Source organism: Durio zibethinus, chromosome 6, assembly GCF_047325235.1.
Source record: "Durio zibethinus cultivar Kanyao isolate XHJ-2024 chromosome 6, ASM4732523v1, whole genome shotgun sequence".
Classification (NCBI taxonomy): domain Eukaryota; kingdom Viridiplantae; phylum Streptophyta; class Magnoliopsida; order Malvales; family Malvaceae; genus Durio; species Durio zibethinus.
This window is the reverse complement of record NC_143167.1, coordinates 26,106,706-26,134,435: the sequence shown is the minus strand read 5'-3', so window position 1 is coordinate 26,134,435 and position 27,730 is coordinate 26,106,706. Positions and strand designations below refer to the sequence as shown.

The 27,730-nt window shown below is 31.6% G+C and overlaps 1 pseudogene across 1 annotated transcript; it reads right to left on the bottom strand.

Moving 5' to 3' along the window:
- Nucleotides 1–428: 428 nt before the first annotated feature.
- LOC111284801 (nuclear pore complex protein NUP43-like) lies at nucleotides 429–26,246 on the bottom strand (annotated as a pseudogene). The gene is made up of 4 exons (XR_016342581.1): nucleotides 25,582–26,246; nucleotides 24,038–24,107; nucleotides 808–1,043; nucleotides 429–619 (listed from the first exon to the last, which is right to left on the bottom strand). The product of XR_016342581.1 is annotated as a nuclear pore complex protein NUP43-like (transcript).
- Nucleotides 26,247–27,730: the final 1,484 nt, after the last annotated feature.

Genomic DNA, 27,730 nt, shown 5'->3' with positions numbered 1-27,730 from the left:
TTTTCATATTACTTTATTATTACCATGTGTGAAAACTCTCATTTTTCAACTTTTCCCCGGTATCATCGGTCAAAACTCAAACGTCACGGTAATTAAATAGGCAATTCAGCTTTCTTCCTTTTTTACCCTTCTATTAAGACAACTGATATTCAATCAATGTCACCCTCTCTTGTATGGCTTGTTGCATGGTTATATTGCACAATAAAAAACTCGCAAGTACATACAGGCCAAAACAAAACAACAAATCATTCCATTTTCTGGGTCTTATATGTTTCCCCGAGCATTTGTACTTTGAGAACACATAAATTAGTTGTTTCATTTCTACAAAAGTGCTAAATATCCTCAAGTTATCACTCACAGAAGGCGTAACTGACTTATAAGCTTAAGTTGTGTCTCTTACTGTTGATATCATGACCTTGTCAAGATGGCTATAGATTCCCATTCCATGCTACATATAACATCCTGCATGGTATTGCATTTTTGCTGCAAGGAATCCACTTTTTATGTCTTTCAGAGTAAAAAAACAGTGAGATAGTAAAATTTCTATTTACAGAGGGTTTCTGCTGTTCAATGTCAAAGCTATTAATTGCACAGGGTTTGGCTAACAGCTCAATGGGTTCTTCACATATGCAGTTTGTAGATCATCACAAATGTTAGTCATGTGATTTTTTACTTGAAAGAAAATTATAAAACAAAGCTTTCATCAAATTGATCCAAATAAAAATTGATATAAGTCTCATCCTTACCAATTGGTCTGCCTAAAATACAAAAGACTATTCAATAATAGTTGCTTAAAGAATTGCTTACGTTGTTTAAAAACAACAAGGATCCCCTCTTCTGAGCAGATCATAACAGGTAGAATCCGTGTGGAAGAGATGTTGCTAATGTTTGAAGACCTTGTATGGCGATCAAACTGAACTTCCCAAACCTCACTTTCAAATAACAGACATTGCAACCTCACCTGTCCCAGCACCAGAAAGAACAATAGGCTGTTGTTATGCTCTAAGATCCCAAGCAAATACAGTGCTTGAAGAGCCTGCTTCCTATGAAATACTAGGAAAATTAAAAATCAACAAAAGATCTCAACAACAACAGATAACAACAACATACTAAACCTTATATCACATAATTATGGGATCGACTGTATGAAAGACAAAAAAAGAATCATGTTAACTCATGGGTTCAAATCTTCTTGCGCCACTCATTTCTGTCCGCAACAAACTTTTCATCTATTTCCTTAATCCTCATCATTGTTTATTACTTACATCCACGTCTTTCGTAATCTATCTCTAGAAGTTTTGTTCTCTCTTAAATCTAGAAGCTTAAATCTCCTAACTGATGCACAACTAGATTTATGTTTCACATATCTAAACCATCTTGAGCGGTATTCTCTCATTTTTTTCTCAATTCGGACTATCTCTAATTTTCCTCTAATCTTTTCATCTTTAATTTTCTCTTCTAGTCTTACCACACATCCATCTAAGAATCCTCATCTCTGCTACGCTTATTTTCTTTTCATGTTATTTCTTAACAGCCCAACACTTAGTTCCATATAACAACGCAGGCCTTACATTTTTTTTTTATACACCTTCGCCTTTAACTTTAAATTCATGTTGCGATTATATAACACACTCAACAAACTTCGTCACCTCACCCATCTGCTTGAAACCTATGATTTACATCTTTTTTTTATCTCAGTATCGCTTTGAATAATTAATCACAAATATAAAAAATGGCTACTCTTTGGTACTACCTCACCATCTGACTTAATTCAACTATAACTCGCTTCCCTTTAGTTACTAAACTTACATTCTATATATTCAATTTTAGATTTACTCAATTTAAAGCCTCGAGACTCCAGTGTATGCCTCCATACTTATAAAATACAACATTTTGTGTGGAATTTCAACAAGTCAAGTCATGGCCATTAGTAGCACTCAGGGGAGTTTCCTTCAATTTTACACTTAATAGCTATATTGCCTACATATTAAGGACGATGTGCACTTTATGTTAGGAGTGGAGAAAATTTTGCTAAAATTTTTTTAAAATTTCAAAATTTTCTTGAAAATTACGCTTAATTTGCTTTGCTATGAGTTCGTAGTATACTTCCATTGGTTGATTTTCTATAATCCTATGATTGACTTTGATTATAATAGTAGGAAAAGAATAAATGTTGTGCAAAACAAGAGATGAATTCTTAAGTTGTTGCTACTTCTACTTGATTGTTAGATTTCATTTGTGAGTAATTATTTTGATCATTGCTTTGCATGTCATTTAATGAATGATTATGCAATCATGCAATTTTTTACATTCATCATTGAAGTTATGCTTATATTTTAGAATTTGTTTACTCATCTCTCGAGATGAAATCCTAAACTACACTAGCTAGAGAGATCACTTAGGTCATCTTTGGATTGATTGCGCCTTTCAAGCCGACCTTTATATGAATATTCGGAGTCACCCCTTTTGACCCTTTCATTACCCTTTCTTAGTTTTGCACCAACATTAATAAACCCAACCCTTATTTTTATATTTCCTATCTTTTGTCCTTACCACATGCATGTAGATTATGTATAATTTATTGGAGAGCTATGTAAATTTGGGAGAATGGTAGAGTTTAGAAAATGAAAAAAAATGAAAAAAAATAAAAAAAATAGGTATGTGCAAAAATAAAAAATGTGAAGAGTTCAAGTTTGAAAGTATTACAATTCTTGGAAGCTCTCATGTATTGAAAATCAAAATGATCCCAACCTCAGTAATGCTTGATTAGGGTAATTGAGCCTAAATTACCTTTCACCCCACCTCTACCTTAACCTAACATTACAAGCTTTGTAAAAACCTGAGGATCATTGGTTTTGTGCATGTCTATAGTAGTGGAAAGAGTTGTGAAAGGCAAACTCATGAAATATGTTCATTCTTTGATGATGCTTTGTCTGATTTCTTGGTTGCATAATCACAACTGAATTTCATGTAATAAAATGTGATGGACATTACACACATAATGGAAATTCAATTAGTAGAAACTTACTCTTGAATAAATCTCATGTTAGCCATTGTTTATGATTGTAGATTGATCCTTAAAAAGTTGAATTTGGCTTTAGCATTATTTAGTTTGAGGACAAGCAAAAGTTTAAGTTTGAGGATGTGATAATTCTATTTTTTATAAAATTATCATAAACTTATTTGAGTAATTATAGCAATTACTTGATGTTGATGATGATGATGATGATTATTATTATTATTATTAGAAATAGTAATAGTAATAATGTTGCAACTAGTTGTTAATAATAATAATAATAATAATGATGATGATGATGATGATGATGGTGACACAACTAGTTGTTAATAATATTTCAAACATTGACTAAGAAGCTCTTCATCATTAATGTTGACTACTTTCCTAAGAACTGGAATTTAATTGCTACAAAAGACACCTAAGTTGGCACATGTGAGCATGGATAGAGGAGAAAATGATGGGCCACATCCCATGCATGAAAAAGAAAATAAAATAATCATAACCTACTCCATAAAATTGACGCCTAAATTCATGTGCTACCTCAATTGCTATTACTTTGTTGTTAAGTTGACTGCATATTGACTAATTAATAAAAGATTTAAAAGTTGCCAATCTTGCTACACAAAGAAAAAAAAACAACTACCATAAATAATGAAAAAGTTTCCATGAGTTTACCATCCCTAAGCTACTGCATGCTTTACTATCACTTTTTTTTAATTAAACTTCTCTGCCATTAAGTCATGATTTTTGAAAAAGTTTGAAGCTGTAACTTAAATGTTGAGTTGGCTAATAAGTGACATAAGGAGTTAAGGTTATTGGTTCACTTGAGATGTCATCACAAAAAGGTCGCATGAAAAGGAGAAATAGCTAGTAAAAACCGTAAATGCCTATTCAAAATTTTCAAACTTGTCACCTCCCTCATTTGCTGCATTTCTTAGTTGTTTCCTCTGAGTTTTCAACTAATATTAGATGAGTGTAATATGAGAAAAGTAAAAAAAACTAAATGTCAAATCATAGGCACATGATGAAACCAAAAGCTTTTGAAAGAAATTGAGCTACTAACGTTCCACAAGTTGTACAAGATTAGGTGATTTGCTGCCACTATAATTACTTACTTGTCTTGATCTTGCTTGATGATTGATTTATGGAATGAACTTTAATTGCTACATTTTTATTGAAAAGAAGAGCTATCAGTTGTGTTACAAACCATCAACATTTGTAGCCAAATTTCCTCCAACAACTATGTTGCATGAGTTGTCAACAAATCATGCTGCCTCTTCTAGAAAATAATACTGTAGGTTATTGATTTATTATGCTGATGTGACTATTAAATTCATGATGCTTGGCCATTAAAAAAGTCATAAAATAATGCTATGTAATGCACATTTTGCTACTAAGAAAAGCTAGCTCTAAACACCTCTAAGATGAGAGGTTTCCTTTTATTTTCATGCCAAAAAGCTGATAGCCCTTTGCCTGTTAGTCCTTGAGGTTTTAGGAATAGTTTACCTAACAAATTTATTAGTTTTCAAAAGCCATTATACTTTTGTTTCAGACTTTTATTATAGTTAATTTTCGTTGAAAATTTTCAGAGTTTAAATTTGTGTTTATTAATGCAAAGTTCTTTCATTTATGCTAAATGTTCTATCTTTAATTTCTAGTAACTACTATCTATAGTTTTCATACATTTTGAGCTTAATAGATGTAGTTTTAGTTTTTTGTTTCATCTCTTTCGTTTTATTGCGCTTGCCACTTTAAATCTCATTTATTTGTTGTTGATGCTATTTACTTCCATACTTTTTTAGTTTAAAATTCCATTAATTTCCCTTTTTAGTTTCCACATAATTAATTTTCTTGTTACTTATATTTTATGTTCTTTTAATTATGTTATCAATTTACATTTTTTAAGCAATTTGCTTTTATGTTATTTAAATTTCATGCTTTTATTTACTATTAATGTAATTTATTTTTAGTGCATTTTAATTTTATGTAAATTACTTTTCATGTATTTAAATTTTCTTGCAATTTATCTTTAATGCATTTTAAATTTCATGCCTTATATTTCTATATCACCTTTAAATTTTTGTTGGATCCAAATATACCTAGGATGCCTGATTTTAGTAGTTTGCTCTAAATGCTACCGCAGTCCTCAAAAAACTATACTCGGAGTTAATTCTTTCACTTTATTACTTGTATGATGTTATGGTATTGAGAAAGAAAATGAAATAATCACCGTAGAGAACAAATAAGGGATATAAGCTAAAAACACATGTCTACACTTCAATTGATTACCATATAATTTATAAAGATAAACATTAGGTGTAATAGTTAAAATATATCTCCGTGTTTCAAAAAGTATCACATGATTTTTATTTTTACTAAGTTCAACTAACACCATTAATAATACAAGTAATGGACAAGATTTCAAAAGCTAACATTATTGATGGACAAATTTCAAAAGATATTGTCCCTATTATAGGAAAATCTCAAAGCCTAACACTCTCTTTGAAATTTTCTTTGAGTTCCAAGCTTAGTGCTTAAAAATTCAAATTTTGTTTTTGGAAGAGCTTTGGTCATTATATCAGCAATTTGATATTTAGAGTTGCAATGCATTAAGTTTACTTCACCAAGTTTTTCAGTTTCTCTACTTGCATGAAACTTCATATTGATGTGCTTAGTTCTATCATATTGAACTGGATTCTTTATGATTACTATAACAAATTTGTTGTCAACCCAAATTGCAATAACTTTATTATGGTGTTGCTCCAAATCTATCAAAATTTTTCTAAGCCAAATGGCTTAACATACTTAGCTTCAGTAGAGAAACAACTTGTTTTATCAAATTCCAGAAAAAACACCATCAAAAAAAAAAAAAACATAACCTGAGGTGATTTTATAATCATCCACGCTTCTTGCGCAGTCACCATTTGTATATCCTTTAAGCTTGTTACTTTCATTCTTCAAGTACCATATGCCATAATTAGTTGTACCTTTGATATATCTCAAAACTCTTTTAGTTGCACCATAGTGAACTTCACTAGGAGATAATATAAATCTTGAATGCAAACTTACTGAATATATTATATTAGGTCTAGTGGCTGAAAGATACAACATACTCCCAATTAAGCTTTTCTATACAAAAGCATCAACCTTGCTTGCCATGTCATTCTTTGACAATTTTTCATTAGCCACCAATGGTGTAGCCACTGATTTGCACTTTTTCATATTGAATTTCTTCAAGATCTACAAAGCATATTTTCTTTGTGAAATGAAAGTCCCAACATCATCTTAATGGATTTCCATTCTAAAAAAATTCTCATTTCGCCTAAGTCAGACATCTCAAACTCTTTTTCCACATTTAACTTGAATTGCTTCAAAGAACCTTCATCACCACCTATGACTAACAAGTCATCCACATATAATGACACAATAAGTTGCACTTCAATTTCGAACTTCTTAACATATAAAGTAACTTCACTTTCACTTCTTTTAAACCTTCTTGTAAGAGATCGGCATAATTATGCTATACTAGGCCCTTAATGCTTGTTTTAAGCCATAAAGAGCCTTATGAAGCTTGTAGATTATCTTCATTGCCTACAACTTGAAAACCTTCTGTTGCTTAATATAAATATCTTCTTCAACCAATCCATTCAAGAATCTTGATTTCACATCTAAATGACAAAATTTCCATCCCATTTTAGCTGCCAAGGCTACTAAAAGTCTAATTGTATCATGTCTTATCACGGGAGCAAAAATGTTTGAAAAATCAACACCTGGCTGTTGTGAATACTTGGAGTTAATTCTTTCACTTTATTACTTGTACGACATTATGGTATTGAGAAAGAAAATGAAATAATCACCGTAGAGAATAAATAAGGATATAAGCTAAAAACACACGCACACTTCATTTCATTACCATATAATTTATAAAGACAAACATTAGATGTAATAGTTAAAACATATCTCCTTGTTTCAAAGAGTATCACATGGTTTTTATTTTTACTAAGTTCAACTAACACCATTAATAATACAAGTAACGGGCAAGATTTCAAACGCTAACATTATTGATGGACAAATTTCAAAAGCTATTGTCCCCATTATAGGAAAATCTCAAAGCCTAACACTCTCTGTGAGATTTTTCTTTAAGATTCCAAGCTTAGTGCTTAAAAATTCAAATCTTGTTTTGGAAGAGCTTTGGTCATTATATAGTAATCTAATATTCAGAGTTGCGATGCATTAAATTTACTTCACCAAGTTTTTTAGCTTTTCTAATCACATGGCACCTCACATTGATGTGCTTGGTTTTGCCATGTTGAACTAGATTCTTTATGATTACTATAGCAAATTTGTTGTCAACCCATATTGTGGTAGCTTTATTATAGCGTTGCTCCAAACCTGTCAAAACTTTTCTAAGCCAAATGGTTTAACATGCTTAGCTTCAGTAGAGAATTGAGCCACCACAACTTGGTTTTTTCAAATTCCGAAAAAATAATCACGGACAAAAGAAAAAAAAAACATAACCTGAGGTATTTTTGAAATCATCCACGCTTTATGCCCAATCACCATCTGCATATATTTAAAGCTTGTTACTTTCATTTTTCAAGTACCATATGCCATAATCAATTGTACCTTTGATATATCTCAAAACTCTTTTAGCTGCACCATAGTGAACTTGACTAGGAGATTACATAAATCTTGAAAGTAAACTTACTGAGTATATTATATTAGCTCTAGTGGCTGAAAGATACAACAAACTCTCAATTAAGCTTTTATATACAAAAGCATCAACCTTGCCTGCCATGTCATTCTTTGACAATTTTTCATTAGTCACCAATGCTGTAGCCACTAATTTGCACTTTTTCGTATTGAATTTCTTCAAGATCTACAAAGCATATTTCCTTTGTGAAATGAAAGTCCCAACATCATCTTGATGGATTTCCATTCCAAAATAATTCTGATTTTGCCTAAGTTAGACATCTCAAACTCTTTTTCCACATTCAACTTGAATTGCTTCAAAGAACCTTTATCACCACCTGTGGCTAACAAGTCATCCACATATAATGAAACAATAAGTTGCACTTCAGTTTCAAACTTCTTTACATATAGAGTAACTTCACTTTCACTTCTTTTAAAGCCTAAGAGACAGACATCAATTCTGCTGTACTAGGCCCTTAGTGCTTGTTTTAAGCCATAAAGAACCTTATGAAGCTTATAGATTTATCTTCATTGCTTGCAACTTGAAAACCTTCTTGTTGCTTAATACAAATATCCTTTTCAACCAATCCATTGAAGAATCTTGATTTCACATCTAAATGACAAAAATTTCATCCCATTTTAGCTGCCAAGGTTACTACAAGTCTGATTGTATCATGTCTTACCACAAAAGCAAAAGTGTTTGAAAAATCAACACTTGGCTATTGTGAATACTCGGAGTTAATTCTTTCACTTTATTACTTGTACCACGTTATGGTATTGAGAAAAAAAAAAGAAATAATCGCCATAGAGAACAAAAACGGATATAAGCTAAAAATACACGCACACACTTCATTTCGTTACCATATAATTTATAAAGACAAAAATTAAGTGTAATAATTAAAACATATCTCCTAGTTTCAAGGAATATCACATGATTTTTATTTTTACTAAATTCAATTAACACCACTAATAATACAAGTAACGGACAAATTTTCAAAAGCTAATGTTATTGATGGACAAATTTCAAAAGCTAGTGTCCCTATTATAGAAAAATATCAAAGCCTAACACTCTCTTTAAGAGTCCAAACTTAATGCTTAAAAATTAAAATATTGCTTTTGGAAGAGCTTTGGTCATGATATCAGCAATATGATATTCAAAGTTACAGTGCATTAAGTTACTTCACCAAGTCTTTCAGCTTCTCTAATCGCATGGAACTTCACATTGATGTGCTTAGTTCTGCCATGTTGAATTGGATTCTTTGTGATTACTATAGCAAATTTGTTGTCAACCCATATTGCAGTAGCTTTATTATAGTGTTGCTCCAAATGTATCTCCAAATGTATCAAAACTTTTCTAAGCCAAATGGCTTAACATACTTAGCTTCAGCCGAGAATTGAGCCACCACAACTTTTTTTGAATTCCAAAAAAAAACCACTAACAAAAGAAAAAAAATAACTTGAGGTATTTTTGGAATCATCCACGTTTTCTATCCAGTCACCATTTGCATATCCTTGAAGTTTGTTACTTTCATTCTTCAAGTATCATATGCCATAATCAACTACACTTTTGATATATCTCAAAACTCTTTTAGCTGCACCATAGTGAAGTTGACTAAAAGATTGCATAAATCTTGAAAGCAAACTTACTGTGTATATTATATTAGGTCTAGTGGCTGAAAGATACAGCAAACTCCCAATTAAGCTTTTACATACAAAAGCGTCAACCTTGCTTGCCATGTCATTCTTTGACAATTTTTCATTAGCCACCAATGGTGTAGCCACTGATTTGCACTTTTCCATATTGAATTTCTTCAAGATCTACAAAGCATACTTCCTTTGTGAAATGAAAGTCCCAACGTCATCTTGATGGATTTCCATTCAAAAAAAAAAAAAAATCTCATTTCACCTAAGTTAGTCATCTCAAACTCTTTCCACATTCAACTTGAATTGCTTTAAAGAACTTTCATCACCACTTATGACTAATAAGTCATGCACATATAATGACACAATAAGTTGCACTTCAATTTCAAATTTTTTTACATATTGAGTAACGTCACTTTCACTTCTTTTAAAACCTTCTTATAAGAGGTAGGCATCAATTCTACTGTACTAGGCCTTTAGTACTTGTTTTAAGCCATAAAAAGCCTTATGAAGCTTGTAGATTTATCTTCATTGCCTGCAACTTGAAAACCTTTTGGTTGCTCAATATAACTATCCTTTTCAACCAATCCATTCAAGAATCTTGATTTCACATCTAAATGACAAATTTTTCATCCCATTTTGGTTACCAAGGCTACTAAAAGTATGATTGTATCATCTCTTACCACAGGAGTATAAGTGTTTGGAAAATCAACACTTGGCTATTGTGAATACTTAAGTTAATTCTTTCACTTTATTACTTGTACGACGTTATAGTATTGAGAAAAAAAATCAAATAATCACCGTAGAGAACAAATAAGGGAAATGAGCTAAAAACACACGCACACACTTCATTTAATTAGCATGTAATTTATAAAGACAAACAGTTGGTGTAATAGTTAAAACATATCATCTTGTTTCAAGAAGTATCACATGATTTTTATTTTTACTAAGTTCAACTAACACCATTAATAATACAAGTAATGGACAAGATTTCAAAAGCTAAGGTAATTAATGGACAAATTTCAAAAGCTATATCGTCCTTACTATAGGAAAATCTCAAAGCCTAACACTCTCTTTAAGATTTTTCTTTGAGATTCCAAGCTTAGTGCTTAAAAATTCAAATCTCGCTTTTGAAATAGCTTTGATCATTATATCAGCAATATGATATTCGGAGTTATAGTGCATTAAGTTTGCTTCAACAAGTTTTTCAGCTTCTCTAATTGCATGAAACTTCACATTCATGTGCTTGGTTCTGCCATATTGAACTGGATTCATTGCGATTACTATAGCAAATTTGTTGTCAACCATATGGCAGTAACTTTATTATAATGTTGCTCTAAATCTGTCAAAATTTTTCTAAGCCAAATGGCTTAACATACTTAGCTTTAGTAGAGAAACAACTTATTTTTTTGAATTCCAAAAGAAAAACACCACTGCCAAAAGAAAAAAAAAAACATAACCTGAGGTGTTTTTGTAATCATCCACGTTTTTTGCCCAGTCACCATCTGCATATCCTTTAAGCTTGTTACTTTTATTCTTCAAGTACCATATGCCATAATCAATTGTACCTTTAATATATCTCAAAACTCTTTTAGCTGCACCATAGTAAACTTCACTAGGAGATAATATAAATCTTGAATGCAAACTTAATGAATATATTATATTAGGTCTAGTGGCTGAAAGATACAATAAACTCCCAATTAAGCTTTTCTATACAAAAGCATCAACCTTGCTTGCCATGTCATTCTTTGACAATTTTTCATTAGCCACCAATGGTGTAGCCACTGATTTGCACTTTTTCATATCGAATTTCTTCAAGATCTACAAAGCATATTTTCTTTGTGAAATGAAAGTCCCAACATCATCTTGATGGATTTCCATTCTAAAAAAATTCTCATTTCGCCTAAGTCTGACATCTCAAACTCTTTTCCGCATTCAACTTGAATTGCTTCAAAGAACCTTCATCACCACTTGTGACTAACAAGTCATCCACATATGATGACACAATAAGTTGCACTTCAATTTCAAACTTCTTTACATATAAAGTAACTTCACTTTCACTTCTTTTAAAGCCTTCTTTTAAGAGATAGACATCAATTCTGCTGTAGTAGGCCCTTAGTACTTGTTTTAAGCCATAAAGAGCCTTATGAAGCTTGTAGATTTATCTTCATTGCTTGCAACTTGAAAACTTTCTGGTTGCGCAATATAAATATCCTTTTCCACCAATCCATTCAAGAATCTTGATTTCACATCTAAATGAAAATTTTTCCATCCTATTTTGGCTACTAAGGCTACTAAAAGTCTAATTGTATCATGTCTTACCACAAGAACAAAAGTGTTTGAAAAATCAACACCTAGCTGTTGTGAATAGCCTTTAACAACTAATCTACCTTTGAGTTTGTCTACTGAACCATCTGGATTTAGCTTGGTTTTGTAAATCCATTGTACTCCAATCACCTTTTGATTGCATGGTCTATCAACAAGTTGTCAGGTTTTATATTTTTGTATCATATTGATCTCTTCCTTCATAACAACCCTCCACTCATTTACTTTTGCAACTTCATCATAGCTTGAAAGTTCCAATGTAGCTAGATTACATTTGGCATAGATCTCCTCTATAGTTTTGGTAGCTTTCACTAAAGCCACTATCAAACTTTTCATATTGTTCTTGATGAACTCTAGATGAATGGAAGTTAAGATTTTTTCTTTCTCCCAATTCCAACTTGGTAGCTCATCAAACTTCACATTTCTACTAACAAGGATTTTTCCAAATTTCACACTGTATATTCTATAAGCTTTAAAGTTATTGCTATACCCCAATAAAATCCCAATTTCTGCTTTTTGATCTAATTTGTCTTTCTTGACATTTGATATATGAACATAGCAAACACAACCAAATATTATGATATACTCTACTGAAAGCTTTACTCCATAAGATGCTTCATAAGGAGTTTTACCTTGCAATGCTCTTATAAACAGTACATTCAATAAATAAATTAAGGTATTGCTACATGGCTTATAGCAGTTTTGCAACTCCATCACCTCCTATTTTTACAAGAGAAAATTATCTTATTTGGTCAGTAAAAATGAAGTCATATTTAAGAACATTTGATTCATAGGAAATAGTGGAAACAAGGAGAAATCCATCACCTTTAAGAGTAAATCCAACAATTGCTCAAATTAAATAACCCAGCGAGAAAGTTTCCAAAAAATATAAAACTGTCCTGCATCTACACAACTGTGTTCAAAGTGATTTTCACAAGAATAAAGACTTGCAAAACAACCAAGGAAGCATAGGACAAAGTTAAGGAAGAGTTTCATGGTAGTGACAAAATAAGGCAAATTCAAATGCTTAACTTATAAAATGAGTTTGAGGTTCTAAAGATGAAAGACATTGAGACTGTCAATGAGTATTTTGATAGACTCATGAAGGTAGTTAACCAACTAAGGTTGTATAGAAAAGAATTATTAGATAAAACGATTGTTGAAAAGTTACTTGTAAATGTTCTTAAAAGGTTTGAAACGAAGATTTCCTCACCAGAAGACTCAAAAGATCTGTCTAAGCTTACCTTAACAAAAGTTGTGATGCTCTTCAGGCTTTAGAGCAAAAAAGAGCTATCAAACTTGAAGAAGTATTAGAGTAAGCCTTTTAAGGGAGGCTTAAGGAAAAACATGGAGTTAACAGTGAAGGTAGGAAGCAATCTGGCGTAAAAATAAAAAAGAAGCATATGGCCATAAAAAGGGAGATAAGGGAAGAAGGTATCCACCTTGTCCTTACTGCAAAAAGAAAAACCACACTAGGAACTACTATTGGTTCAGGCTTGAAGTGAAATGTAGAGCATGCAACAAACTTGGTGTTTACAAAAACAAAGCAAACCAGCAAAAAAACAGAAGCTCAAGTTGCTGAAAACCATGAAGGAGATAAGGAAAAGCTTTTTGTTGCTACATGTTATGCAGCTAACAGTAGCAAAGAAGCTTGGTTGATAGACAGTGGCTAGACACATCACATGACCCATAATGCTAGCATTTTCAAGGAGTTAGACAACTCATACATCTCAAAAGTGAAGATTGGCATAGGGAATATGTTGGTGTTGAAGGAAAAGGGCTGTTGCAATAGAAACTCTCTTAGGTATAAAACTCATTTCTGATGTGTTATTTTTGTACCTGAAATTAGTCAAAGCCTTCTGCATGGATGACAAATGCTTGAAAGGATTATGTCCAGTATTTTAAAAACATGTCATGCATCATAATTGATCATTTTGGTTGTAAAATAATGTCAGTCAAGATGAAAAAAAAAGTTCCCCAATTAAGTGGAAACAAACAGAAATGCATGCTTATTCTAGTTATGATTCAAACCTGTGGCACAAAAAGGCTAGGCCACTTTAGTTACTCAAATTTGAAGAACATACATGTGAATAACTTGGTCCAGAATTTTTCTAGCATACACGATAAAAATGATGTGTTGTATGTCAATATGGCAAGCAAAGAAAGCTGCCATTTCTAACCAAAGCAAACTGGAAAGCTTAAAAAAAGCTGCAACTAGTGCATACTGAGTGTGTGGTCCAATGAAGACACTATCCTTGAATGACAACAAATACTTTCTATTATTTATTGATGAATACAAGGATGTGTTGGGTGTTTTTCTTGAAACAAGTATCAGAGATACAATTAATTATGGCATATGATACTTGAGGAATGAAAACAACAAGCTTCTAAGGATATACAAATAATGACTGGGTAGGAAGCGTGGTTAATTCCAAAAGCATCTTAGATTACGTTTTTTCTTTTGGCAATGGTGTTTTCTTTTGGAATTCAAAAAAGCGAGATGTGGTGGCTCAATCTTGAGCTGAAGCCAATTATGTTTCAATTACAGCAACAGCAAATCAAGCCATTTGGCTTAGAAAAGTTTTGACAGATTTGTAGGAACACCAAAATGAAACTACTAAAATATGAGTGGACAAAAAATTTACTATGACAATCACTAAAAATCCAATTCAACATAATAAAATCAAGCATCTCAATATGAAATTCCATGCAATTAGAGAAGTTGAAAAACCTAATAAAGTAACTTTAATGCACTGCAACTTTGAATATCATATTGCTAACATAATAACCAAAGCTCTTCCAAAAGCAAGGTTTGAATTGTTAAAGACTAAAATTGGAATCTTAAAAGAAAAATTTCAAAAAGGAATGTTAGACTTTGAGATTTTTTTATAGTAGAGACTAACTTTTAAAATTTGTCTATCAATAATTTTAGCTTTTAAAATTTTGTAATATATTATTAATGGTGTTAGTTGAACTTAGTCAAAAATCATATGACACTTTTTGAAACAAAAAGATATGTTTTAACTACTACAACTAATGTTTCTCTTTATAAATTATATCCATTAATGAAATGAAATGAGTGTGTTCCTACCACAAATCTCCTCTTTTGTTTTTGCACTCTAATGTGTTCATTTCATTTTTGTTTCTTAATACTACAACATGGTATAAAAATAAAAGACATGAAATTTAAATGCATAAGAGAAAAATAGCAAGAAAATTAAAATACATGAAAAGTAACTTATATAAATTTAAAGTGCACTTGAAAATGAATTGCATTAAAAGTAAATAAAAGCATGAAATTTAAATAACATAAAATTAAATTGCTTAAAAATTGTAAATGGTAACATAATTAAAGGAACATGAAAATTATATAACAAGAAAATCAAAGTGCAAGAAAATTAATTACAAGGAAATTAAAGTGGGAAATTAAAGGAACTTTAAACTAAAAGAGCAAGGAAGTAAATAGCATCAATAACAAATAAATGAGACTTAAAGTGGCAAGCACAAGAAACCCAAATAGAGATGAAACAAAAAACTAAAACTACATCTAGCGAGCTTAAAAATAAATCTAACAAAATAGTAAATGATAGATTCAAGTAGTATAGAATCCTATAGATGATGTCTCACCATAATGTCATCCATATACTATCCTTAAAATGAAAAAGAAATAAACACAAACATTAAGTAAACAAAATCTCAAAAATTAAATGCCAATGGTATTTTTATTTAGTGTTTTTGCTCCCCAAATTAAACCTAATATTAGCTAACATGTAGTAAAGACTAAAGGACAAGCTAAGGAATTTTTAAAGCAACAAATAAATGAAGAACCCTTAATACAACCCAAAACCATGTCTGCCAACCAGAATAGGACAACCATAGTTTTGGCTTCTTTTTCACCCTTCAAGTTGCATAGTTCCTCTCCAAATTTAATCTTAAGCTTAACACACAATTTATAAATAAAAAGTATTAAACATGACAACATTAAACAGAAGAGAATAGATAGCAAAATAAAGTAAATAGCTAAAAAAATAAACCATGACAACAAGTAAGTTACTCAGGTACACAGTCGGAACAGAATGTAAAAACCAAGTGAAATGAAGTGAATGTTGCATTGGAAAATAATGGTTTAAAGGTTGAAGTCTTGGACAAAGGCTTTAACTACAAAGTTAAGGATCAAGTGAGTGCAAAAGCTCTTGAAAACTTGAAGAAAAGTAAGCTCAAAATGCATGAAAACCGTAGACAGCTAGAAATTAAGGACAGAACACTTAGCATAAATGAGAGAATTTTGCATCAATAAACACAAATTTAAACTTTGAAAATTTTCAAGGAAAATTAATTATAATAAGAGTTTAAAATAGAAGTAAAATGGCCTTTGAAAACTAAAAAAAAAAAATTACAAGATAAACTACTCCTAAAACCTCAAAACCAAACAACCAATGGACTACTAGCCTTTTGGTATGAAAATGTAAAGAAACCTCTCATCCCGAAAGGCCTCTAGAGCCGATTTTTCTTGGCAGCAAAATATACATTATATAGCATCATTTTAGGTTTTCTTTAGTGGCCAAGCATCATGAATTAAATGGTCACATCAGTAGCAAAAATCAACACCAAAAACCAACAACCAGCAGCATTATTTTCTGAAAGAGGCAGGGTGATTTGTTAACAGCTCATACAACACAATTGGTGGCTCTTCTTTTCAACAAAAAATGTAGCAATTAAAATCCACTCCATGAGCCAATCATCAAGCAAGATCAAACAAATAAGCAAGCTATAGTGGCATCAAGCAAGATCAAACAAGTAAGCAAGCTTGTGGAATGGCAACGACTCACAATTTCTTTCAAAAGCTTTTGATTTCATCATGTGCCTATGCTTTAACATTTAGCTTTTTTTACTCTTCCCACACTACAATCATCTAACATCAGTTGAAAACTTGGAAAAAACAACTAGGAAAGCCGACAAATAAGGGAAGAGACAAGTTTGAAAATTTTGAAAGGCATCCACAATTTTTGCTAGCTGTTTCTTCTCCCTTTCATGCAGACCATGTGATAACATCTCAAGTGGACCAATAAGCTCTCTTCTTTGTGTCACTCATTAGCCAACTCAACATTTAAGTTACAATCCCAAACTTTCCCAAAAATCGTGACTTAACAGCAAGAAAGTTTAGTAAAAAAAAATGTGACAGCAAAGCATGCAGCAACTTAGGGGAGGTAAACTTGTGGAAACTTCTTCATTCATTATGCTAGCTGTCTTTTTTTCTTTGTGCAGCACTATTGACAGCTTTTAAATATTTATTAATCAGTTAATATGCAGCCAACTCAACAACAAAACAATAACAAGTGAAGCAGCAAATGAATTTAGGCGTCAATTTTGTTGAGGAACAGGTTACAATTGTTTTATTTTCTTTTTCATGCATGGGATATGGCCCACTATTTTCTCCTCCCTTCATACTCATATGTGCTAACTTAGTTGTCTCTGTAGCAGGTAAAGTCCATTTCTTGGAAGAGAAATCAATGTCAATGAGGAAGAGCTTCTTAGTCAATGTTTGAGATATAATCAACAATCAGTTGCATTATTATTATTTTTTTAGTTGTCTCTTCTCCTTTGCCAAGCTAAAAATGTGACACTCTCCCTTGATTGGAGCCTGAACACCACCAACTTGAGACACATTAAAGCTTAACACCTTGTAGCTGACTTAGATTAAAAACGAAGGCTTATTTGAAGAGCTTCAAGCTTGGACTAGAGTTTAAATGAGGACAAAATGGAAGCCAAAAAAAATTGAAATTTGACCAAAAGGATTCGACAAAGAAAAGAGAGAGCAAAGGGAGCCGAACCTATCTTGAAATTGGTTGATGGGGAAGTTTTCAAATTTTCTTTGATTGTAAACCATTGGTAAGTATGCATTTTTGCTGGTCTTTCCTTGACTTTATGCCTCCTTTTTTGACAATTGGTTGTGGAAAAAACCAACAGAAAGGAAAGCTAACATGAGGAGGGAACATATTTCTTCTCCCATTTTCCAGTGTCAACATCATTGGCAGGCAAACTTTAGCAAATTTGTGCCGTGACATTAGGGGCTTATTTGAGCTGGTTTTTATGTATTTATTTGGGAGCTTGACTTATCCTTTAAGAGAATAATTAAGCTAGTTCTATTTTTATGTTTCTTAGTTTAGGTATTTCTCCCATAGCTGGTGGCAGCATTCTTACTGGCCGACCATACCTTTTGGAAGACATCATTTGCTTATTGTTTTAAGTTTATTTTCCAGTACTTTTGTTGTTCTTTAATTTAATTTACAGTTTGTTTCAATTCCAGCCCTTGAAAATATTTAAACTATATATTTTCTATTGTTAAATTTCTAATTAGATTGTTTACATTTGAAACCGCCAATTTTGTTTTCGAATTTGAGTTCTATTTTTTATTTATTTTTCAGCAATTCCTATATGAAATTGGAGCTCTTTGAAGCTTGAAAAATATGGCTTTGGATGCTAATGTGATAATTACATCATAAGGCTCCAAAAGCTTGATTATTGTGTGTTTATTTACTTGCATTTTATATTTCTTGAAGAAATCTCTAGAATAAAACTATTTTATTCTTCTATATTTTTCTTTTTACAATACTAAAATTGCATAAAAATATATAAGTTAAAAATTGAATATTCTCAAGCTTAAAACCCAAGATTTTCATGCATTAAAACAGCTAATCAAAGAAGAAATTTACTCTCTATACATAATAGGAAAATATCTAAAGGATTTGGTGTAATTACCCAAATCCCTTCTTATTCTAAAAATAAGAGACTTAACTAAAATAGATAAAGTTAACTAATCAAGTAATAATGAAGATTAAATTTTCACACTCCCCTTCAAGCCCGGTAGTAGATGTCAATCATGCCCAACTTAAACTTTAGATTCTCGAAGTTATTTCGAAAGAAAGTTTAGTGAGTATGTCTGCAGTTTAGAGGCATGTGAGAGTATAAACTAATCTAACAATTCCTTTCTCTATCTTCTCTTTGATGAAGTGACAATCAATCTCTACATGTTTAGTCCTATCATGATGAACATGATTCTTTGCTATACTTATGGCAGCTTTGTTGTAGCAAAATATCTTCATGGATTCTTCTGCAAAGACCTTTAACTTCCCTAGCAACCTTTTTAGGCAAATTCCCTCACATATGCCATGAGACATAGCTCTAAACTCAGCTTCCGTGCTACTTCTAACCACCACAAATTGCTTCTTGCTTCACCAAGTAACCAAATTTCCCCACACATAGGAACAATAACAAATAGTTGATCTTCAATCAATAACAAATCCAGCCCAATCAGCATCAATGTAAATTTCAACATTTCGACATGATGTCTTCTTAAAAAATAACCCTTTGCCAGGACTCTTCTTTAGGTACTATAAAATTTGATACATAACCCTCAAGTGTTCCCCGATTGGGATGTTCATGAATCTACTTACCATGTAACCAAAATATTTTGATATATGATCTTGTATGAGAGAGGTAGATGAGTTTCCCAACAAGTCTTTGATATCTATCCTTATCTGTTTGTGGACTTCATTCTTCCATTCCTACCTTATTAACTATGTCCATAGGGGTGTCAACAGGTTTGCATCTAAGCATTCCAATTTCTTTTAGTAAATCTAAGATATACTTATGTTGTGAAATAGAGATGCCACCATGCTAAAAAAATATTTAAGGTGTCCCAAATCTTTGATTTCAAATTTTCGACTAAGAGGTTCTTTAAGTTGCTAATTTCTTCCACATAGTCTCCAATATGAATAATGTCATCCACATAGACAATAAGAATGGCTATTTTTCCTTCAGGTGAATATTTGACAAACATGGTGTGATCGATCTGACATTATGAAAAACCATACTTCTTTACCACTTTTGTTAGTCTATCAAACCATGCACATGAGGATTGTTTGAGACCATATAAAGACTTTTGAAGTTTACATACCTTGCCAGAGTTATCTTGATTTTTGAATCTTTGAGGGATTTTCATGTAAACTTCTTCTAGGTCACCATTAAGAAATATATTTTTGACATCTAGTTGGTGGAATGGCCAATGTAGATTTGCTGCCAATGATAATAACAACCAGATTGAATTGAGTTTAGCAACCAAAGCAAATGTCTACTTATAGTCAACACCATAAGATTGAGTAAATTTTTTTGCAACAAGGCGATCTTTGAATCTATTAATATTTATATCTGCATTGTGCTTGACAGTAAAAATCCATTTGCACCCAACTAGATTTTTTCTTTGGGTAATTTTGAAACTCTCATGTTTTGTTCTTTTCTAAGGCCCTGATTTCTTCAAAAATAGCCATCTTCCATTTTGGTTGTATAAATGCTTCATGAATATTATTAGAAATCTACATATTGTTTAGTGTGGTAACAAAAGCCCGATAATTGATTGATAAACTTTCATAAGAAACCACATTACAGATTGGGTGTTAAATACATGATCTCACACTTTTCCTTAGAGCAATCAGTTGATCAAAATCATCAAAAAATTCAATTGAATCAGATTCAGTAAGTGTGTTACCTGTGTTGGTTTCAAGTATCTCAGGAATCGATTCAAATTCTTAGCTTTGCTTTGAAGGTGTACATTCTCCTAGATCCTTTTGAGTTTTATGTCTTCTTGAATAAACAATCAATTCTTTCTTTGTTTTCCCTTGTGTGGACTTAGAGCTTGAAAGATCTAGTTGGATGTTTTGGACTTGAAAGGGAGTTGGAAAAGTGTTTGGTAGTTCAATAATAAGATATTCCCAAAGCCGATATTTCCGTGTGATTGGATTCTCCCTCTGAATGATAGTTTTGGGAAAGTAAGGTTGATTTTAAAAAAATATAGCATCCATGGAATGGTAAAATTTCTTTGTTACTGGTAAGTAACACTTGTATCCTTTTTTATTCTTGGAGTATCCGAGAAATATGCATTTGATGGATTTGGGATCTAATTTGCTTTGGTTTTGTTGGCTAATAAGACTAAATGCAATGCATCCAACACTTTAACGAGAATAGATAAGATTATTCGAAGGTAAGGATAAAAACCGAGAAGGGATTAGCAAGGGCCTTGAAATTTTAGGATTCAAGAAGGCATTATGTTTATAAGATATGAAATGGTAAGAATAACCTCACCCCAAAAATGCTTAGGTATATGGGCAGCCATCATTATTCTTGCAACTTCCAACAAATATCGATTCTTTCTTTCAACAACACCATTCTATTGAAAAGTATCGACACATGAGCTTTAATGAATTATAGAATGCTTCATTAAATATGATACAAGGATTGAATTGTAGTATTATCTCCCATTGTCAATTCTCAACACTTGAATTTTGGTTTTGAATTGAGTTTGAATCATATTGTTGAAGTTTTTGAATAGCTAACCCACTTCTAATTTTTTCTTCATAAGGAATACCCAAATAACCTTGGTGTGATCATCAATAAATATGACAAAGCATCTAGAAACAATAATGTTATTTACTCTACAAGGACCTCAAATGTCACTATGTATCATTGAAAAATGATGAAATGATTTGTAAAGCTGATTAGAAAATGTGGTATGGGTATGTTTGAATAGTTGACAGACTTCACACTGAAAGTTATTAAAATTTTTATTGAATAATGAGGGAAAGAACCTTTTGAGGTGCAAAAATTTTGAATGACCTAACCGATAGTGCCACAACATGATAGTGTTATCTTTATTATTACTGAAAGATGAAGCCACACAAGAGGTCTTCTGATATTGTCTTTCAAAATTATTAGCTCTTAAGATAAAGAATCCTACATACATCTTAGCATTACCAATCATCTTTTTCGAGTCCAAATCCTGAAATTCACACATATTTTAAAAAAATTTAATAACACACTTAAGGTCTCTTATAAGTTTACTTATAGACAGTAGATTGTAACTTAGATTTGGGACAAGCAAAACAAAATCAAGTGTTATTTTTTTAAAAATAACAATAGAACCTATATCGACCATTTTTTAAAGTGAACCATCAACAATTTGAACCGTAAAGTTTTCATGACATGGGTTGTATTTACTAAATACAGATGCATCCCTAGTCATATGGTCTGAAGCTCCTAAATCCACAATCTATGAATTTGATTTCTTTAGTTCAACACTCAAGACACCTAGAAAATTACCTTTTTATGCTAAAGAACCTATTCCAATAACACTAGCTCTGGGGTTAGAAGTGACCTCTAACGTCGGGCTCCCCCTTCCACTACCATGTTGGACTCCAAGTGAAATTTTAAAAAGTTCAAATCGTGCTCTAATACCATGAAGAAATCTCTAGAATAAAACTATTTTATTCTTCTATATTTTTCTTATTACAATTCTATAATTGCATGAAAATATATAGGCTAAAGATTGAATATTCTCAACCTTGAAACCCAAGATTTTCATGCATTAAAATAGCTAATTAAAGGGAAAATTTACTATCTCCACATAATAAAAAAATATCTAATGGATTTGGTATAATTACCCAAATCACTCTTTATTCTAAAAATAAAAAACTAACTAAAATAGATAAATTCAACTAATCAAGTAATAATGAAGATTAGATTTCCATATTTCTTGTGCTTTAATTTTTCTACCCAGTTTTTATATTATGTATTTTAATTTTTGTTGCTGTTTACATATTGTTCTTGTGCTTGTATCATGTTATTAAATCATGTTTATGTGTTTATTGCAAGTTGAATAAATGCCTTAGACATAGGATTCTTATTTCATGCATTTTTCCTTCCATTCTTCGTGCATTTTTTTTCGAGTAGTTTTTCTTCACTTTGTGTTCGGATTTTGTTCTTAGTCTTCTGCATATTTTGGTTTATTTTTAAGTCTATTTTGATGTTAAGCTCATGGTTTTCACGTTGCATGTAGGAATTTTCAGTTTAGTTAGCATTTACCCCATTAGGTCACTAGTTTAAGTTAAATAGCTTTACCTAACTTGTCCTTTTTTTTTTTTCTTTGTAAATTCTGATTGTTTTTAGGAAACGTTCACCTACACTTTTTTGGTTTATTTTCATGTCTATTTTAAGGTAGTAAACCTAGTTTTTCCAATTCCTTTAGGTTAGTTCATGTTTTCATATCATTTTAGGTCATGGCTTTTAATTACGTTGCACTTTAGGGCGTTGGGTTTGCATGAATTTTATTTCCATTTGTGTTCAGTTTTTGCATATAGTTTCCTATAGGTTTTTGGTTCCATTTTAGGTCTAGATTAACCATGTAAAACAGTTTTTATTTTTATTTACATTTCATGCATGTTTAGGTGGTAGATAGTCATATAGGTCATGTAGGAATTTCGGTTAGTTTACTTGCATGTTTAATTTTCTGTTTTTATTTTAATTTTTTATGAGGTCGTGTAGCCATCAAAGAATCAATAAACAACAATTTCAATTTGACAAAATACAAGCTCTTAAAGTTTTTTCCAACAAGGTTTTAATGGAGGTAAACTGATCAAATTTAAATCTATTATGAAGAAAAAGTTATGATAAGGTAATACAATTAAGCCACAGAATGAATTACCGATAGCACCTTAGGACATTGCTACGTTAAGCTTTTCATTTTGCTTAGATACATAAGAAAGAATTAAAATGTTGTGATCCGAATAACTAAGTAGCAAAAAACTTATTTCAATTGCATGTACAGAATTCAATGCAAGTAAAATTAAAATTCAAGAATCATTTTACGTTAAAAAGTTGGTTCTAATCCATTGTTATGGTAAATAAGAATGTTTAACCATCAACTACGTAAGCCAGCAGCCATCAGCCTAAAATGATTACACCAATTACTAGATGGTCCAGTACAACCTAGCACAAGTTAGCATTGACTCTTGCTCTTATTTTCACTCATCACAATAGGAAGGCTTGACTATGTTTATAATTTCTCTTCTACTTCATCCATATAATTTATGCAACTTCTACTAGCAAGAATATTAACAAAGAAAGTAGAGAAACTAGAAAATCATTAGATCAAATTAACAAAGCATTTAGAAAATTAGAAAGAGGAAGAAAGATAAATGTTACTTTTCTATCCTTTCTTCACTTTTTCATTTTTTAGTTTATGATTTTTTTACAATAGATAAACGACAAAAAATTTTTAAAAAAAAAAAACCAAAGCTAACAAAAATTTTAGAAAACAAAAAAGAAAGAAAGATATAGGATGTTTTCTCTCTCTCATATTGTTTTCCAATTTTTGAAGATAAGTCAAAAGAACAGTTAGTTGATCTCATATAATTTGTAGCCATTTCACCAAAGGACAAGAAAAGGAAAAGAAACCAAAAATATTTTACTGATAGCAGCATTGGAATCACTGAAATGGAAAAGTATAATAATGAAAAGTAGCAGCAATCTTACCAGACAAGTGTGTTTCCGCGAATGATGAATATCAATCAAGTGTACAATTCCAGATGCTTTTCCTTGACACCTGCAAGATAACCATTAAAAAGGGGATTAGAATAGCATCATTTGATATGATAGCATGGTATGTGTTTAATCTATAAGTTGTAGCCAGCACGATCACAGTTAATGAACCATGTATATATTCCTCTTAAGAAGCATATATTATCAAAAGTACAAGAGTAATGCAGATGCTCAAAAGTACAGAAGTGACACAGACAATTTTTCGCTTTTAAAGGTTTGAAAAGATGCTGTCAAACCAATCCTATAGAAATGAAGTGCCAAGAGAAAATCTGTTTAATTTACTGGTTTTGAAGTTATCATCAATAATTGAAGACGAATTTTTCTATCATCAAATCAGAAGCCAATTGCTAACAGGGAGGAACCTTTCACATACATGACTGCTTTTGCTTTTGATTTTGCATTTTTTTTTCTGTTCACATTATTTGCAAAGTTTCCAGTTTCCACTTATATGTGTGTCTATAGTTTCATGTTCTCTATATTGGAGATGAGGTGATATCGATGGTGAAGGTGACACCTATGTTGCTCTTCATCTTCATTTTCCTTGAAAATACTTGTGCCCGACACACGTCCAACAAACAAGGTTATGGAGGTCCAACCCTCCAAATACATGGAGAAACTTAATTAGAAAAAGTTGAATGTAGCCGTGTAGGACACACCCATATTTGACAATCACCCTTAAGTCTGAGTAACAGAGGATGACAATACAAAGGTGCCTTGTCGGAAAGACTATGGAAGAGATTAACCGTGCTGAATGTAGGATGACCACCAAAAGCTAAAACATGGTTATATTATGGTGAAGGTAGTGACATGAAGACCACAACATCAACAACATTGACATGGTGATAATACAGCGGTACCTATTTATTGACTCTATTGGATCTCATCCAAACATTATTAGCAGCAGCTATATTCATAAGGAATTTATTAACCCCCTAACTCATAACCACACACCATGACACCAAGAATATGTTGCAGTCTGATAAACAGATATGAAATTCTGATTGCAGAGAACTCCTATAACATAAAATATGCTCCTATCTTGATAACTAATAGTAAAACATTTTCTAATAACCTATTATTTCAAATTCCAATTACCATTTATTACTGCAAAATGTTTTGAATCTTTTCAGTTTACAGCATGGGCTAACCATCCTTAAGAGCATCAATAGAAACTGATGAACAAAGGTAACTATTGTCATACACATGATAAACATTTCAAAATTCGTGAAAAGCCCATTAACATGCAACTTAACAAGCAACTAAAAATAGCACAATAACAGCACAACATTGGAGTTTGCCAAATTAACCTTCATGATGAAAAGTGTCTATTTTATTTCTATCAACACTGATGAAAATTGGCTAATAAAAAAACATGCCATAAACGCAAACCAAAATTAGTTAAGATCACTGTGAACTCTACAGATTACATTCAACTACATATTTTCTTTTCCAGAATAAAACCACACAAATCCACTCACCAGTTCCCCTTAAACTGCAAAACCGGTCCACCGGGCCTCCTCTGATCCCACCATTGTAATCCAAACCCATACCCACCAGTCACAAATTCACTCGGCGACGCCCACTTAACCGCCGTATAACCCACTAGCCCATTCGCGTCGAAAATTCTCCGGAAACTCAGCTTTGAAGAATCCCCAACAAAACTTACCAAATTAATCCTCCCCAACACTCACGCATTCAGTCCCACCCCCCCTCAAATCCACAGCCGCCATAGTTCCAGAATGAAACCCCAATTCCGAAAGTGTCGCCCCGGATTCAATCACACCCTCCGTTGATTAAATCGGAGGCCAAGATGTGAAGGGAACCCGAGAAAGTGGCCGCAGCGAGGAGGGGTTGAGGAGTAGAGTGGGCAGTTTTGAGGGACGAAATGCAGGAAGGTGGGCCCATGAGGATTGAGGGGTTAAGGTTGGAGACGAGCTTTATAGGTTGGGGTTTACACAGTGGCTTTCGATGGGGGGAGAGTTGGAATCAGTGTCGAAAAAGGTAATGGCTGCGAATCTGTTGAAAGCGGAAACCGGTGGAAGCCGACGGACGGCGTCAAAGTACTTGGACTGTGGACCCTTGAACTTGAGAAGGGTTTTGGGTTCCTGAAATGGCCATTACTTAAAGGTTTTAAGGTGTTTACGAGGATTTTTAATTTAGATAAGTGAGATTTATTCGGATAAAATTAAAAATAATAATAAAATTTATTGTAATTATAAATTTTAATAAATAATTTATATTAATTTTATTTTATTAAAATTGATATTTAAATTTAATTGAAAGTGTGATGCATTTAATCACATTGCACAAAAAGTGCTGTTAAATCCAAATTGATATTTAGACAAAGAGAAAATTGAAAGCGTTTTTCTTTTAAATTGAAAGTGAGGTTTAAATTAGATTAGATGATTTTAAATTTTGATTATTTTTAATAAAATATTTTGTCAAATTACAATAATAGCTCCAATACCTTAACAAAATTTTAAATTAATCTCTTTACTAATAATTTATAAAAATGTTAACTTTAAAAATATACCTTATAGTTAAAGCTACCTTATAATTTGTTTTATTATTTTTTACTAAAAATATCACTTTTTCCATTTTTTTCTTTTTTTTTTCACCTGAATTCATACTTTTTCTTTAAAAATTTATTTTCCCTCTAAAACTAAACTAATTTTCTTTCTAAACTTAGACTAATTCACAATCAATAACCTTTAAACTATCAGAATTTCTACACCACCACCACCATTATAAGTTTACATTACCATCAAATTAAATGGTTACCATCAAATCCAACCACAACTTATTACTCTCACCATTAACCTCACCATTACCAAACAATCAACCATGTCATTAAAACCAATAATCTACCAAAGAATCAAACAAAATTGTACCCAATAACCTACAAATAGGAAACCCAGAAAAGGCAACCAAATAAAGGATTTATAATTTTCATGAGTATTAAAAAGATTGGACAAACATAAAAAAAAACAATAAGGAAATTAGAAAAGGTATTTTACGAGTTTTTCGATGTCAACATACAATGGTGAAGTAGTAGTGATAATGGGGTTCACCAGATTATGGGATTTGAGCAATGGTTGATGAATTTGTTATTGAAAAAGAACATTTAAAGAAAGAGAAAGGGTCTTGTGCTTTTAGAGAGCGAGTATAAATTTTTAAAGAAAGAGAATGAGTTAAGAATGAAATCTAGTGGTGATGTGAACTTGTAGTGGTAGAGGTAGTGTTGAGGTTCTGATAATTTGAAGGTTGTTGTTTGTGGATTAATTTGGGTTTAAAGAGAGAATTAGTTTTATTTTAGAGAGGGAATATATTTTTAGAGGGAAAGCATAAATTTAGATGAAGAAAAAGAAAAAAAAACAAAAAAGTAACAGTTTTGGGTAAAAAAATAATAAAACAAATCATATGATAGTTAAGTGTTATATTTTAAACCTAAAAGGCACTTTTCATTTTAGTTTTAACTACATGGTATTTTTTTTAAGTTTACCATTTATAAAAATATAATCATCATATTATTTTGATTTCATAATTTTAATCTAATTATTAACCCTATCATATTTTTACCATTATTGACGTGGACATTAACTTGATTATGTAGGCATGTTACTTTCT